A 16,432-nucleotide genomic window follows, 5' to 3' on the forward strand; every position below is an offset into this window, starting at 1 on the left:
GTAGCTTCCTGTGTTGACATGGTCTTCCCACTATCCAACTCATTTTTTTCCTCCTTTAGCAGTAATCAAGGGGCATAATGAGATTGACCCCATTTACATTCCTCAGGGCTAATGCCAACCATTAACATCTTCACTGTGTGACTGGTTGAAGGAACCATATTTAACTCAGCTAGTTATGGGATTTCCCATTGTCAAATTGATAGGTCCCAAATTGGAACTGAGCTATGTGGGCCTAGGATTTAAATTACTCTGGCCCATTAGCTTGTCATATTGGAAGCCAGTCTAAAGAACAAGCTGAGAGATGAGAGAGGGAAGAACCTAAAAATTATGAAAATGATTTTGAGATCTTAGTATTTTTAAGCTTCAGTATCCCTCTAGACTTCAGCTTTTGGAAGCTACAGTCTTTTCGTGACCTAATCTCATCAGTGCATCCCATTACCTTACAGCTTTTTATTTTATTCTGTTTACAGGGAGAGGAGGAAAAAGGCATGAATTCCAAGTGGAAGGACTCACTGGGGCCATTCAGAGGCTGCCTAATATACACGATATCCCAGATCATGCAGTCAGACCTATACCATTTGGCTAAATATTATAATCTACAGACTCTCTAATGCTCTGACTACAGAGCTAGTCCTCTTTAAAATTCCTCTTTAAGATTCCTCCACCTAATAAATTCTGCAGGTATTATGCATCCCAAAATCTGCTATAGTTTGGATTTTAAGTGTCCCCTAATATCCAGGTGATAAAACTTGGCCCCCAGAGTGGTTTTATTGGGAGGCAGTTAACTTTTAGGATGTGAGGTATAGTGGGAAGTCTTTGGACAAGGAAATTGTGATGTTGTCCCCTTCTCTCTTCTGCTTTCTCCAGCTTTCTGACTGTGAAGGGGATGGATTCTGTTTGCCACTAACTTCTGCCACCACATTCCATCACAGGCCCAAAGCAACATGCACCAAAATGTAAGTTGATTGTCTCAGATATTTGTGATAATGACAGAAAGCCAATAAACAGTCTGTTTCCCATGAATCTACCCAAAATGTTTCTTAGTGGCTGTAAAACCTAACCAGTCTCTCCCTAACACACCTGATGTCTGATAAAAGCTTTTTTATAAAATAGCCAACAATACACAGATGCTCTTTGATACTGAAATAGTTTTTCATCTTTATCCTGCCAGCACTTCCTTCTTGCATTCCTTTAAGATCATTTGTGAAAGCCTTATTTATGCTTTCAAATTTCCACACATGATATCCCAGATTCTTCATTGCTATCCTTGCTATGATTAATCTTTTTTTGTTTACAATACTATGGTTCTTTCTGTTCCTTTCTTCATTTTTTTCATGGACTTCCTGCTGCTGGAATTTCCTGGCCATATGTCGACTCAATAAATTTGCAGGATGCAGGGACTGTCTCTCAGGAGCCAGGTGGAAGAGTGTACCTGTAAGTGGTATTTGCTTTATGGGGGGGTATGGTGATAATAAAGGGGCCCAGATTTCTGTGTAGCCTCAGTAACAGGGTACTTTTCCCATTACAAGCAGAAAGAAACTAAACCTCATCCAAATTGATTCTTTCATTTGTTCTGCTCAGATGTTTGATTTAAAATTTCTCCAAGGACAGTACTTCTTATACTTTCCCTGTTCAAATTTTGGCTCCTTTTAATTAGATTAACCTGAGTGTCTCTGTGTTTGTTTGGTCAGGTTTTCTTCTCACTTCCTGAACCCAAGACTCCTACCCTAGAAGTGTAACAGTCAGGTAGGTTAACTATGCTATAATAAGTTCCAAACTGCAGTAGCTTAAGACACTACAAATTCATCTTGCACATCTGTTAGGAAGCAGTTCTGTATAGTTCTCACTACCTAACTAGGGGTAGCAAGATAACCACCACTTAGAATACTGGAAGGAAATACGCAGAGAGAAAGACTAATAGGTCTTGAACAATAATTATTATATGCTGGCATATCATTTCTGCTCATCTTTAGTGGCCAGAACCATTCACCTGGACTGTTGTGAAGTGAATTTTACCTCCTCCAAAAAGATCTATTGCTGCTCTAATCACCACAAGTACCTCTAGGATTACCTTATTTACAAGTAAGGTCCTGGAAAACGTAATCTAGTTATGGTGAGCTAATGTTCATTAGGGTGGACCTTATTCCAGTACAAATGGGGTTCTTATAAGAAGGAGAAAGCCATAGGCATAGATGGAGAGGGGAGGCAAGTTTGATGAGTGTGATGAGAGGTAACTTGTGGGGCTGTATCTGCAAGCCCAAGATTCTTGGGATTCTAATGTCATTGGAAGACATTCCAGTGCCATTCAAAATGCCCATAGCTAGGAAACAGCATTCCATTCTAAATGTTTTAAAAAGAGCAAGGTCTGCAAGCATCTCGAGTTTTTACTGCCTCCAGAGCTGAGAGACCAAACACAGGACTTATCTTAAGACTCCAATCTGTGGTACTTTGTTATAGCAGCTCCGTGAAACTAATATATTGCCTTAGCCAGGAAATTCAGTCTTCTGTGTGCCTGAAAAAAGATGACTACTTGTCTGTGTCATGGGCACCAGTGACTGTAATAAATATCAAGTGAAATTTATGGATGGTTTTGAGGCTTTTATCATGCCATGCAGCAAAACATTATCAAAACATACCTGAGAATTTTTTCTCCTGTTTTTCATGTTCTCCACTGCGTGCTCTTTCCTTTTACAACCTGAAAACAATGCTAGTGGAAGGCATTGCCCTGTTGGCGGATCTCACACCAAACTGGGGCACTTGCCAGGGGTTACTTGGAGGGCTGTCAGTGGACTCTAGTTCTAAGGACCGGTCCTATTCCTGGAGTATTTGTACCTTCTGATGAGCTTTCGGTCTTTAGTTAGCATGACCTAAACTCATGAGTTAAAACTTCATGATGGTGACACTTCTCCCCAATGATTCATTGACTTAAACACTATTATCTTAAACACTACCGGCACATAGTACCAATTTGACTAAATTATTTCTATTTTTTGACATAGCGGCTTGCTCAAAACTTTAAATGTTGTCTAAGGAGGGTTTGCTACAAGAAATCCATTCTTGTAATTAGTTATGCATGAAGTCATGCTGCAATGTAAAAGCTCCTTTATGGACAATCAATGCAAGAATTCTTCCTGTTTTCTTCTTGATATGTTAAGATTATAAGAAAGAGTTGGCGTTCTTCTATCATGCAACAAGATGGTCTAAGGTTTGGAACAAATATCAACAAGTTGTTGAAGATATGATTTGAATTTATGTCCTATATTGGCAGAAGAGAGATCTGAGGTTGGGCGGCTAAAGGATACCAGTGAGAATACTTCTCTCTTTCTTGTCTGTTACACACACACAATACTTTCAACATGTTTTTAGTTGAAAGGAGAGCATAAGAGCACCAAATGCTTTAAAATCTTTAGGTAACACATGATATATAAATATTTCATGTGTGCTAAGCAATTCTCAGTCACTGCTTCTTTCTAGCAAGTCAAATTGTATAAATTAGTTAATGTTTGGCTTGGATTAATATTTATTAGATTAGCATTTACATTAAATTATACCAGAATATCAATTTAAACATACATCTAGCAAATCCAATTCCCAATTGGGAAATTTGCATGTGTTTGTTGAGTAATCAGACATTTATGAATCATTACTTGCTTTTTCTAATATATTGCCAAGACTTGCTAAGGTACCCTTTGAGGAAAAAAAAATTATACTCTCTGAAAATGATTTTGATCTCTTGATGCATATCAGAAAACCTAGACAGTAATAGCCTCACACAAACACTTATTTATATATATGAACACACTATATGTTTGATATATATATGAAAGCTCTATATGTATACAGTAAACATATACACATATAAAGCACATATACATATACACAAATTGCACACATATATCCGAGTATATGAGCATTCTATCAATTAACCGTTCAGTATTTATATGTGCTGATCTTTGCTCTAGGCAGTTCACATTATTTGCATATTGAATACTTACAACATTCCCTCAAGGTAGAACTTGATAGTTTTGCTTTACAGATGAGATAAGTGAGGTTTGCAAAAATTTAAGTGATTTGGTGAAAGATGTAATTAGTTGTAAATGATTAATAATGAAGCTTGACTTTGAGTCACAGTATCTTTAGCATCAAGACTCTTGTTTTAAGCACTATAAATAAAGTCTCTAGCATCAAGTATACTTTGTGTTTATTTTTCAGAATTTGTAAGACTTTCCCAGGAAAAAAATTAGCAATCTTATCTAATGCTGGCATTTTACAAAGGAACAACTGAAAGCCTAGAGATTTAGGAACAATTCACTTGAAATAAGTGAAAAGTCAGACCATAAATACAATTTCTAATCTGTGCAAGACAAGGGCTCTGATTTTTCTTATTTTATCATCCCCAAACTAAAACAGTACTTTATGCAACAGAGATACTTGTGTAAATGAGTGCTTCAGTGAACCAGTAAATGGAGGTGTTTCTCTGGTTGTCTCCTTCATCCTGAGGACAAAGCTGACTTCCCCGACAGGTCCATATGGCCTTCTGAGACTGGTCAGCACCGCTTAACTCTCCCCTGGGGTACTGGGCTGTTCATGCTGCTCAGGTAATGCCTGCTTCAACAGAGGGGACCCAGGAATTCTCAGAACACAAAGTATTTGCCTTTCTCCTTTTGGTTTTCACATGCTGTTGACGGCTGTCTTGGGGCTTCCTTCCTCCTCTTACTGGGCTGATGGAGTCCCTGATTCCTGGAAATGTTCCCGGATATAAAGGGATCCCTCCCCCTCCTTCCTCAGTGTTCACATGGAACCCTTCCCTACTTACCTCTCAGTCTTGTCATACCGCAGCGTGTGTCTTTTTATTTTCTTTGTAGCGTTAGGAACTAAACCTGCGACCTTCACACTGTCATCCATATGTTTCTAGCCCTTTATTATTTTTTATATTTTATGTTGAGATAGCATCTCAATGAGTTGCTAAGCTTCCCAGGCAGGGCTCAAATTTGAAGTCCTCCTGCCTTAACCCCTCAGTGTGATGGATTATAGGTGTGCACCACCGTGCTCAGCTAAGTATTGACAGAGAGTTGGAGAAAGCATGTCCAGTACTTAGCACCAGGAATAATGAATATTAGCCCTTCTTACTGAGTGACTGTTTGGCATTCAGACCTGTACAGAACAACACATGTATTTACCTTTTAAGACGCTGCATATTTAAACACCATAGTATTTTTTGTCTCCAAATCTGTAGACTCAAACATAATGTTTCTAAATTAATAATCATTATACTACTACATTTTTATTTATTCCACTACGAATATTTAATCATATTCTTAGAAAATGTAAGTAGCAAAGTGCTTGGATGAAAGTGTAATTCTTTTTCTATGGAACATTTATTCAGCATGTAAAAAGTCCCCAGGACTTTGTTAGACCTTCATATTCTTGCAGACTGTACTAAGAAAAGTGATGAGCAGGGAATGCATGATTAGGAAGAGCGTATTGATAGTGAGAGAAAAAAAGTTTTAGGATGAGGCTGAAGAATCAAAGGGGAAAGGTAAAAGAAGGAAAAGAGGGCACAAGTGTTTTGATCACCTACAGAATACTTGCTTAGTACGCACCTTGCAACACTTAATCCTTATAAGAATGCTGTGAAGTTGGCTGCTGTGGGTGGAATTTTATCTCCTCAAAAAGTTATTCTGAAGTCCTAATCCCTCCACCTCAGAATATAATCTTCAGAAATAAGATGTTTACCGAGGTAACCAAGATAACATAGTTAGGGTAGTTTTTAATCCAGTAGGACAAGGACCTCCATAAAAAGAAGTCTGGAGAAAGACAGCCATGAAGGGAAGACACTGTAAAGAAGACACAGTCTACAAATGCGGCTGTGCCTGGGTCTCTCAGGAGCTGGGAGCGAGGCATGGAAGGGATTCTCCTCCACTACCCTGGGAAGGAGCCTGACCTGCTGAACACTGATCTTGGATTTCTAGTCTCTAGAGCTGTAAGATAAATTCTGTTGCTTAAGGCACTCAGTTTGTAGCACTTGGTGATAGTATGCCTAGGAAATTAAAAAATTGGCATTTTAGTCTCTGTTTTCTTGGATGCCTAAACCGAGGCTAGATTGGAACAGAGAGTCTCAGAATTCCTAGGTGTAATAATGGTTCTTGGCTATAAAGCACAACAAGAAAGTGGGGCAGATAAAGTTTATGCAAAACTTGAGAAAGGAAAGTGCTAGGAGGGGAACTTGTATAACTTTGACTTTGGTTCTCAAATGTGGCTGATTAAGACTAGCCTGACCCTGAGTATTGTCCTTTGCTCAGAGAATTTTCTTTTTTTCAGGTCCCAAGTTGATGTTTTTCCACGTTTCTGGGAACTCTCTGTGTCAAAGAGAGTTTGAGCCACCTTTTCAAATGTGACTGATTTGCAAGGAAAGGGTGACAGTGCAAGCCTAAGGGGACCACCTCCAATTAATCACGGCAGTCAGTGAGTCAGGCAGGGTCTTCCAACATCCCACAGAACGGTCATAAGCTCAGCTATTGACTCCTGGCCCATGAGTTCTGCAACTTGAAATGCTCCCAGTGCGAGAAATAGGTGGATCCAGTGTTCTCATCGCTATTAGTATATGCAGAACTTTGTAGTATCATGGAAATGAACTGCTCTTCTAGACATTTTGTTGAAGAATTAGCTCATTCACACCTCAGAAGAATGGCATCAGAAATGTGCTGTCCTTAAATTCCCCAGCCCACCAGCATGCTTACTCTAAGTTGTTAGCATGAGCCCTGCTTGTTAGATTTCTCCTTAAGTCCTGTAGAACACTGTATTGGTACCTGGATCCTAAGCTAAGTTGTTCTTTCCTTAAGCATGTGTTGCTTTCTTACAGGGGAACAGGACTTCAAGGCTGATAGTGTAGAGTCCATGGACAAGTAGTGGACATGCTACTGGACTTGAAAGCAGTTTGGTAATAGCCCCTGATGAAGACATACAGAGACATCATTATAAAATGAAGGAAGATCACAGCTTATTTAAAATAGTCGGAACATGGAAAAGGTATCCAGTGAATGACTATAGACCATTTAGGTGGTTTAATTCTATGTAGGCCTTAAAAATACAGTGTTTCATAACTAATTTGGAAAGAGCTCATTTGGAATAATAGATATGTAAAAGTTAACAATTAAAAGAAAAATATATAGATGAAAAATTGAAATGATTTATACAGAAAATGTAGCAATATTTCCAGGTGTGAGACTCTGTAGGTGCTTTTATTTCTTTCTTGTCTTGGGCATTTTCAAAGTGGCATATAATTAGCATTCAGCAAGACTTAAACAGCACCCAAATGCCAAGCCATTTTTGTTTTCTGATTTCCTGGTCAATGTGAATTAACAGAGCATTTTAGGGAGATGTAAGCTAGTTTTGAAATTGATGGTACGAATGACAGAAATCTATTGACCCATGAGGAAGGACAGTAAGGACCGGCAAGCCACAGAGGTGGCCAAACGGGGGACACAGGGTTTGTCAGGAGATGTCACTGTGTCTCCCAAGAGCACGTGCTGAGCTTGCAATATAAAGAAACACAAGTATGCTAAGGAGAACTGGAAAGGTGATGAAATCTGCCGTGTCAATTAAATCATGGTCTGGCTTGCTCTTTCCCTGTTTCTCTCTCTCCCTGTGCCAGTTCTTCCTCTTTTCCTGTTTCTTTTCCCAGCATCAAGAAAAGTGGCAAAATATTCAGGGTTTGATATGCTAATAGGTCCCAAGATTGATCTGTGTTTAACCTGAAACTGAACACTGTCTATTCAACTTTTTCTATGTTTATTTACAGATTCATTTATAACATAAGGGACCTAAAAAGTGTCTTTGAATCTGGCAAGAATGTGGCTAAATCATATTTTCCATGCTTTGTTCTTCCATGTTTCTTGTCTGACATTCACAGTATTTATTACCGTAGGAGTTACTTAAAAATATGTTTTTTTCTGGTGGTTCAGCGTTCTTCACCTGTTTGCTTTCTTTGGGAATTTCAGACCATGTTGGCGGGCTTGTGACAAGGTCAATGAATCAAGATACCCTTGGGGAAGAAGTGTTCCACTGAATTAAAGGGAGACCTACAGAGAAGCAGGTTAGAGGTCAGAGTTCAGTCCTCTTTATGGCATACAATTTTAATTGGTACCTGTATTGCATTGGGCCTTTTGTTGACACTGGGAGAGATAATTCTTTAAATCCTCCAAAATTTTTTACCCTATGCAGGGAGTTTCACTAATAAAACATTTTTGGACTTCCTCTAGTTCCTTTCTGGAAAAAGAGTGGCTTAACCTGGCTGCTCTACATGCCTTAGTAATACACAGTAGTAATTCACCCCTAGAGGAAATGGCAGACACCGCTCTGGAGGAGGTCAAGAAGGACAGGTGGTGTATAAAAACGTAGCTTACACTCCTCTGACATTTGCTTCTGATATGTTGTCACCCCCTCAAACTGGTGGTTCAAGAGGAGTTCCACATGACCAGCTAAATTTGATTCTAGAAATTAAGTTTCTAGTAAGGATAAAGTAGTTTGGTTGATCTAAACTTTCCACACACAACAATGATAAAATATATCTATGAAAGAGCTGTCTTATGGCACCGGAGAGTAACTAACGGGAAGTAAAGTCTACAGAGGAGGAAGAGAGTCCACAGTAGCAGAAGATCCAGAAAGGTGGGAGAGAAATCCTGGATGGAAAGCAGTCTTGGAGGGACCAAGTCTTTAAACATCTGTGCAAATTCTTCCCAAATATTTGGCTGACTGTTGAACTATGCCCTTGCAGAGTTAGGAGTTGTGGGTTAATTCAACATTGAAGGGTCTGAGTGTATGTTTCAGAGTCTGAAACCTGCAAGAGAGACAGTGGTAATTTCAGGCCAGCCTGGGGAAACAAAAATCAGGGCTCAACGCATCAAAATATGCCATTTACCAGGTGCATTAACTAATACAGGGTTTAATGAGGCAAGAATATGTGATTCATAATCTAGAAGGAGCCAGTTGTTATAGGCAAGGGGAAAGTGAAGGTTAGGGCTGGGACTTATGTTTGTGTTTGTTTTGGGGGTAAGGTTGGTGTAAGGGTCAGGATTAGAGGGTTTGGGGGAAATAAAGGCGAATTTTACATTTAAGATGAGCGTTGCTAGTTAGAGTTTCAAGATCCATCAGGATCAGGGTTAGGGGTGTTGAAAAGCAGTGACAGCATCTCCTTTCATCTCACGTCCTGAAATAAGCAAAATTCAAAGGGTGAGGCAAGTTGGGTGGGGGAATATATTTATTAGTGATAAAAAAATATATTTGTGGATGTCTTATTCCTGTAGTTTGGGGCTTTTGCTGACACTCTGCTCCAGAATCAGACCTGCTGCTTTAGCAGATGCTGTTGGTGCCTTGTACTTGTAGGTTTTTAGGTGTTGCCCAGGAGGCAGGGGAATAGAGGTCTGCTGAGGGCACCTCTTCCCAACTGGCCAATAGGCAACAGAGCATAAATTCTTCTGGAAAGCAGAGGGATAGTTCTGAGGCTCAAGCTCATCTATTCTTCAAGGTTCTCTTGTGAGGTTTTTCTCTCATCAGTGGCCCATTTTTCTTTATCTGACTATTTCTGCTCCTCCACTTTGGTTTCACAAAATCAAATGGCATCTCAGTCCTTATCTCAGTTTAAGGCTTTCTCCTATATCCATTGGTGTATTCATGTGGGTCTTTTTCAGGGTTCTCTTTCCTTTCCATTGTTCCATGCGTCTGACACTGCCAGTTCCACCTGTCTTCATTCCTGTAGCTGTCTACAAACCTTAACATGAAAGAGTAACTAATCTTTTCTGTTTATTCTTCCTTGTTGAGATTGTTCAGCTGTTCTTGGGCTGGACCCAAGTATATATCACTTTGAGGAGGTTTGAAATCATTAGTATATTTATCATTCTAGGGCATGAATTTGGCATGTCTCTTTATCTAGATTTTACTTTATTAGCGTTGTGTAGTTGTAAGCATACGAATACTTTATTTTGTTACATTTATGCCATAAGTACTTTGTTTTGTGGGGAGTAACAGCAGTACTGCACATATGTAACTTGTCACTGTCTACAGTACATGGCATCTTACTTGATGCCCTAAACTATATAAAATTCCTCCTTTGGTGTCTCTTTACTTCCCCTTGTTTACAATACAATTTTTTACAGAATTTTCCTTACATGCATCTTAGTCTCACATGAGACATCTTTTCTTATCATTAAACATAACCTAGAGAACACTAGAGTGGAGTGATATTTGCCCATAATTTTGCTATATCTTTTCCCTCTTGATGTTCATTGTTTTATCATTACCTTTCTGTTTAGCAGACAACAGCTATTGTGCTTTTGGGTTAGGGTTAGGTTTGGTGGCAAATTCATAGCTTTCCTTCATCTGAGAACGTCCTGTGTTCCATTTCTAGTTGGCAATTCTTTTTTTCTTTTATTTGACAAGCATCACATTTCCTTCTGACCCCATACTTTCTAATGAGAAATCAGCTGTCATTCACATTGTGTTCCACTATATGAGATGTCACTTCTCTGACTCTAATTTCAAGATAGTTTTCTTCTTTTAATTATCTGAAATTTGTGTTTTTTTTATTGTGGTTGTGTGTGTGTGTGTGTTTACATGCATGCACTTATTTTGTGATTCACTTGCCTTCTGAATCTGTGGGTTTATCCTTTTAAGCAAATTTGGGATGTCTTCAGCAGTATTTCTTTTATCTATTTTTCAGATGTACCCGCTTTCTCTTTTCCTTCTAGAATTTCAGTGACATGACTTTTCAATGTTTTATTATAATCCTACAAGTCACATAAATACTGGATAGTAAACAAAATGTCTATTACACTGTCTGTTGCTCAGATTGGGAAATTTCTGCTGTTTTGTTTTCATTTACTCTGTCCCTGCCATTCTTCTGGGTTGAGTCCATTGATTGTGTAGTTAATTTTGATTGTTGTACTTGCACTTCTAAAGTTTCCTTTTAGTTTTTCCTTATATCTTGTTTCGGCTAGCTTAGATTTTCAATTTTGTAATTATTTGAGTTTGTAATTTCTGTTGGAATCATTTTACAATGATTTTCTTTTAAATCTTATCCAGATAGTTTTACATCCCTATTTTCAGTGATTGTATTTATTGGTAGGGCTTGGTTCTTGGTGTGATGTCACATGTGGACACTTTTATAAGACTCTTGGCATTGTTTGACCTCTATTTTGTCTACTTTCTTAGCATATACTATTATAAAAAGTAACAGGTCTTTTTTTCTCAAGGTTCTGCAGGCTGTGAGCCCTATATCATGGCTCTGGCAAACCCAGTGTTTAGAGATGGTCTTTTCTGGTTGAAAGAAGGATATTTTCTTCCTGTGTCCTTACACAGTGAATAGGGAAGCAAGTTCTCTCATGACTCCTCTAAGGACACTAATCCTTATGATGAAGTAACTACACGCATGGATTCATCTAATCTGAATTAATTCTGAAAACTACCTTTTGTTGGGATTGTAGCTTACTGGGAGAACACTTGTCTATCATGTGCAAGTCCTTGGGTTTAAACCCCAACAACTCTAAACCAACCAACCCACTGACCAACTGACCAACCACGCAACCAAAAAACCTCTGCTTCATAATATAATCACATTTCAAGGAAGTTATCAAGTTTATAATGCTTCAGTTAGCAATTTAAGAATGCCTGTTTTGGGGCTGGGGATTTAGCTCAGCGGCATAAGTGCCTGCCTAGCAAGCAGGCAGTCATGAGTTCGATCCCTGGTACCAATAAAAAGGAAACACACACACACACACACACACACACACACACACACACACAGAAATAAAGAATGCCTGTTTCATCTCTCTGCCACTAATAGTGTTATCAACGACTTTAATTTTGTCCATATGATTAAGTAGACATCTCATCTTAATATATTTTGAATTTATCCCATGAAGGAGATGAAGTTTTTTATATTTTAGTATTATTTGTGTTTTTTCCTGTTGACTATTCATACATTTGCTTACATATCTAAATTGTTAATATTTCTCTCATTGATTCATAGGTCTTCAGGGAAATGAAGTGGTGGTCTGTCAGTGATTTCTCGAACAGTGCTTTCCCTGTACTGCAGCAAATGCTTCCTTGGATTTCTCCTTTTCCTCACCTTTCAAGACCCATCCTCTTTTGATTCTTTACCTGTATTTTTCTTTCCGTGAAGCCTTTCACTACTTTTACCCTGTGTGAAATCCTGGTATTGGAGTTTCCTTGGCTTTCATTTATGGTCCCCTCTTTGCATCCCATATAAGGCTTTCAGAACAAGCATCAATTGTATCTTTTTTTCTGGCATTCATACTTTCTCATACAAAATGTTAATACCATCTGATTGAGTTCTAGGACAGACCTTTTCAGTAAGTTTCAAGGATTATATACATCATCAACTTCTGACTGAATTGCTGGTTATCTTCATGAGATATCCTCTAGCTCTCTGCAACCCAATTGATCCGTGAGGAAATCATTTGTTCTTGGCTCCCTTTGCTCCTCCTCTGTTCTAATCACTACCAATAAATGTGTTTATTTCTTATATATCAACTCAAGGTCAATATCATCATTATTTACCGCTTACTCTAGCCAGAGATCTGAGTATATTTAGATGTCTATTTCTCTTCAGTCCATAGATTCAAACAGTCATCAGGCCCTCTTGGTTTAGATGTAAAATCTCTCATGTCACTTCCTTCTTATAATTTTCAAGCCCTTTTCTCAGTTTAAAGCCTCATCATCTTTTTACTGAGACTATTAAAGACTTGGCTGTCCAGTGACTTCTCTATCCCTTGATCTTTCTTCCACAAGGTTGCTGTCAGGGCAAACTTCCCTAAGTCTATTGTGTCACTCTCCTGCTTAAAACTATATTAAATACTTATATATAAAAATATATTCAATACTTGTTGTGTGAGGTAAAATAATAACCCCCTGAGATAGTCACATTCAAATCCTTGTGGTCTATGGATGTTATATCTGCAAAAGAAACTTTTCAGATAGGATTAAGTTAGGATCTTCAGATGGAGAGATTGTCCTGGGCTACACAAGTGGTCACAATGTGACCCAAATTATAATCCCAAGTGTCCCAGAGAGGTTTGGCTGCAGGAGAGGAGAAAGCCACAAGATTATAAATAACAGAGATTTGAGGGGTACCAGCAGCCCTGGAAACTGAGAGACAAGGATTAGTCTCTACCCTGGACCCTGTAGAAAAACCTGCCTCTGCTCACACCTTGATTTTAGATCCATATGATTCATTAAACTTCTCTCCTCTAGAAATGATTTAGAAGGAAGTTTGTGCTTTGAGGCCTCTAGGTTTGTAGAGTTTTGTTTTAAGTAGAGGCAATGGGAAGCTAGCACATCCTTTCTGCTCTCAGTTTTTGCCCCTTCGCTCCATAAAGCATCAGTTCAGTCATTCAGACTTTTGCATGTATAAACACATATGCTCCTTTTAGCCTGTTCTTTTATCTGGTTATTTCTCTTTCAGACTTTCCTACTTCTTTCCAACTAACCCTCTTCATCTTCAAGTCTAACCTTGATCTGACTTAGATTTGGTGAATCTGCATTCCTCCTGAGGCATCCTCTGCTACACTGTGGTTACTGACATCTCTATTCTCCGCCAGCCCCAGAGCTACCGAAGGGCAGCTGCTGTTTTCCTGGCATGGGAGCTTTGGTGCCTGTAGTGTACTTGGCTCCTGTCTGACTCTAAGTAATGTTTTTTTGAGGAAAGAAGTCAAGTATTATTGACTCGAGTATATTCTGATGCTGCAAATCGTATCTGTTGCAGCAGTGTCTTTTTCCTAGGTAGATAAACTGGGAGTAAAACAATTCATCTTTATCATAAATACCTTGACCTACTTGTTTCTTGCCTTTGCAAGAAGTTATATTAAAATGAGACTTTGTTAAGACAGACGCAGGCCCTTGTCTGAATGATCTACTGTGAAACTGAATGTGCATGGTTTGGCCATAGATGGAATTATGTAGAAGTATTGAGCTAAAAATCCAGAAAAGCCAAGTTTCTTATGAATTTGCCACAGTCCTATGGAGTAACTCACTTACATGAAAACAGTCTCTTTGTTCTTGCATAGCCTGTTATTTTAATGCTGAGGTAGAATATAATTTCATCAAGATTTAAGATTTAATTTGTATTTATTCCATTTGTTCACCCAGCCTAGGCATCTGGATAAAATTAAATATTTACATGTTTCCCCCAAAGGATTTAATAAGGGTGGCACATTGCTCTTTGTTTAACAGATACTCTACTAGCTCCTTCAATTTCTGATAAAGTTTAGTATACTGCTTCTTCTCATTTTTAACTGATTTTCAGAGGTCCTTTTCCTTTATACCCTTGGGAAATTTGGAAGAAAAACTAATCTACATTCCTTTTTTCTTTTCTCCTGTTTTCTTTTGTTTGCATAGCTCTGTCCCTTTTTCTTGGGTCCCCTTCCTCCCCACTGGCTTACTTAATCAAGTAAGAAGTCATCTTCCAGAAGCCTGGAATTGACTTTAATCCTCTTATCACTATTTTCTGTATGCTGAGAGCACTGTGGTTTATTATTAGTGTTTTCTTTTAAATTCCTGTAGTGCCATCATGGTAGGTGGCCTCCAAGACAGCCCAGACTGCTTGCCTCTTGGTCTTTGAGTGTAGGCTACATCTAATGACTTGCTTTCAATGAACAAAGGAGATAGGATATCTCTTCTAAGACCTGCTTACAGAACGAATAACTTTCAACTTGACTTGCCCTCTTTCTGTCTTGCTCACAGTCTTCTGTAGAAAGTCAGGTCCCAGGCTGTGAGCTACCCTGAAAATGAGCCCAGGTGACAAAGAGCCGGTGTCCTAGAAGGGCAGCCATTGGAGTTCTCAAGCCTGCTACAGCCGTGTGACTGAGCTTGGGGGTGGGTCTTCCTCCAGTCAATCCTTGAGATGCCTGCAGCCTGAATGTCACTTCTGAGCCCCTTAAAACAGTCAGACAGCAACTATTTACTAACTTAAGCCACTAAGATTGAAATACTTCATCATGCAGCAATTATAAGCTTGTATATATTAGTGTACTAATGTGTGTGCCGCAATGTCTCTAACGGGAGTTTCATGTTAAAATCTCTCCATAGGCTAGTCTGCCTTATACTTTCACTTTTTCTCCCTAAGATTTATTGTTAATGACTGAAACAGAAACAGCATTTAGACATTGTCCTATCATCTAAGAAGTAATTTTGGTTTTCTTATCTTTTCAGATAAGAAAATTGGCAGTAAAAAGTGACTGCATATTGGAATCACATTGGAAACTTCAGCTATTCCTGAAATTCTGATTTAATTGGTATGAGGTGTGAATTAAGCACTGGAATTTTGAAAAATCTAACTAATTCTAATTTTCTGTAAGCATTGAGACTTAGCACTCTCCTCCATTGTTATTCAAAGCTGGCAGCATCACCTCTTGTCATCAAAGTGAAATCTCATGTCTCTCCCAATCAACTGAGGTAGAAACTGAGGCAGGTGCCAGCAACCTGTGTTTAGCACAGCTCCCAGGTGAGTTTGTGTTCTAAATGTTGGGGGCCACAGCTTAGACTGCAGACTCCTCCAACTTTTCCCAATTCAGAGTGTATACCTCTATGTTCTCTTGGTCTAGGGACCTCGTAGCAATCTTTTCCACTCTAATATAATTCATTTAAAGTACATATATATATATATATATATATATATATATATATATATAAAATCTTCCCATCACCAGATCAACTACCACACACATACACACACATAAAGAAAAGCTTCTTGGCTTACACTGTCAGAGAGTTTGGTACAGAGTTAACTAAACAGCATGGCAGAAAGGCATGGTGGAGAAAGCTGCTTAACCTATGGCATCCAGGAAGCAGGAAGACAAAGCAACATGAGAGCCGGAGGGAGGGAAAGTGGAAAATACACTGTTCCATGCCCTCAGTGACCTATATCATGGGCCCCAGATCCTAACAGAATGTTCAGCTATGACCTCATCATGAATTGGTCCATTGATAAGTGTAGCGCCCATACAATCTAATCTCCTTCTCAAAGCCTGCCTTTAAACATGAGACTTCTGAACAGTAGACGACCTATCGAATTTCAAAGTGTACGTTCCTATTCCCCTAAACTTGAAGGTACAAGTCTCCTGAAAACCCAGAATTTTCTTGATATGGTTCTTGTCATTAATATATTGACAGGTAAGCCGGTTGACATGGTTAAGGGTGGGATGAAGTTTCTAGGAAATCTTAGGTGAGTGCCAGCCAGTCATGAAGTATTTTTATTTTCTTTTTTCTTCCCTGCTACTTGATACAATACATATAGCCATATAGAAATAGTTGTTTAAGTTATAAAATCAAAGCATAAAAAGTGGATAGGCACTCAATATTGACAGCACAAACAATTCTGTTCAATGATCCAACAAAAATTTAGTAATATGGTCATCTA

General features: G+C 38.7%; 1 long non-coding RNA gene across 1 annotated transcript; it reads left to right on the forward strand.

Annotated features, from left to right (window-relative positions):
• Positions 1–1,691: 1,691 nt before the first annotated feature.
• LOC134471726 (uncharacterized) lies at positions 1,692–8,607 on the forward strand. Its single transcript, XR_010041316.1, has 3 exons — positions 1,692–1,746; positions 6,863–7,029; positions 8,001–8,607. It is a non-coding gene; the product is annotated as an uncharacterized LOC134471726 (long non-coding RNA).
• The last annotated feature ends 7,825 nt before the right edge of the window (positions 8,608–16,432 follow it).

Source organism: Cavia porcellus, unplaced genomic scaffold (genome assembly GCF_034190915.1).
Source record: "Cavia porcellus strain 051 isolate PalLab524CR breed Dunkin Hartley unplaced genomic scaffold, mCavPor4.1 scaffold_19, whole genome shotgun sequence".
NCBI lineage: Eukaryota > Metazoa > Chordata > Mammalia > Rodentia > Caviidae > Cavia > Cavia porcellus.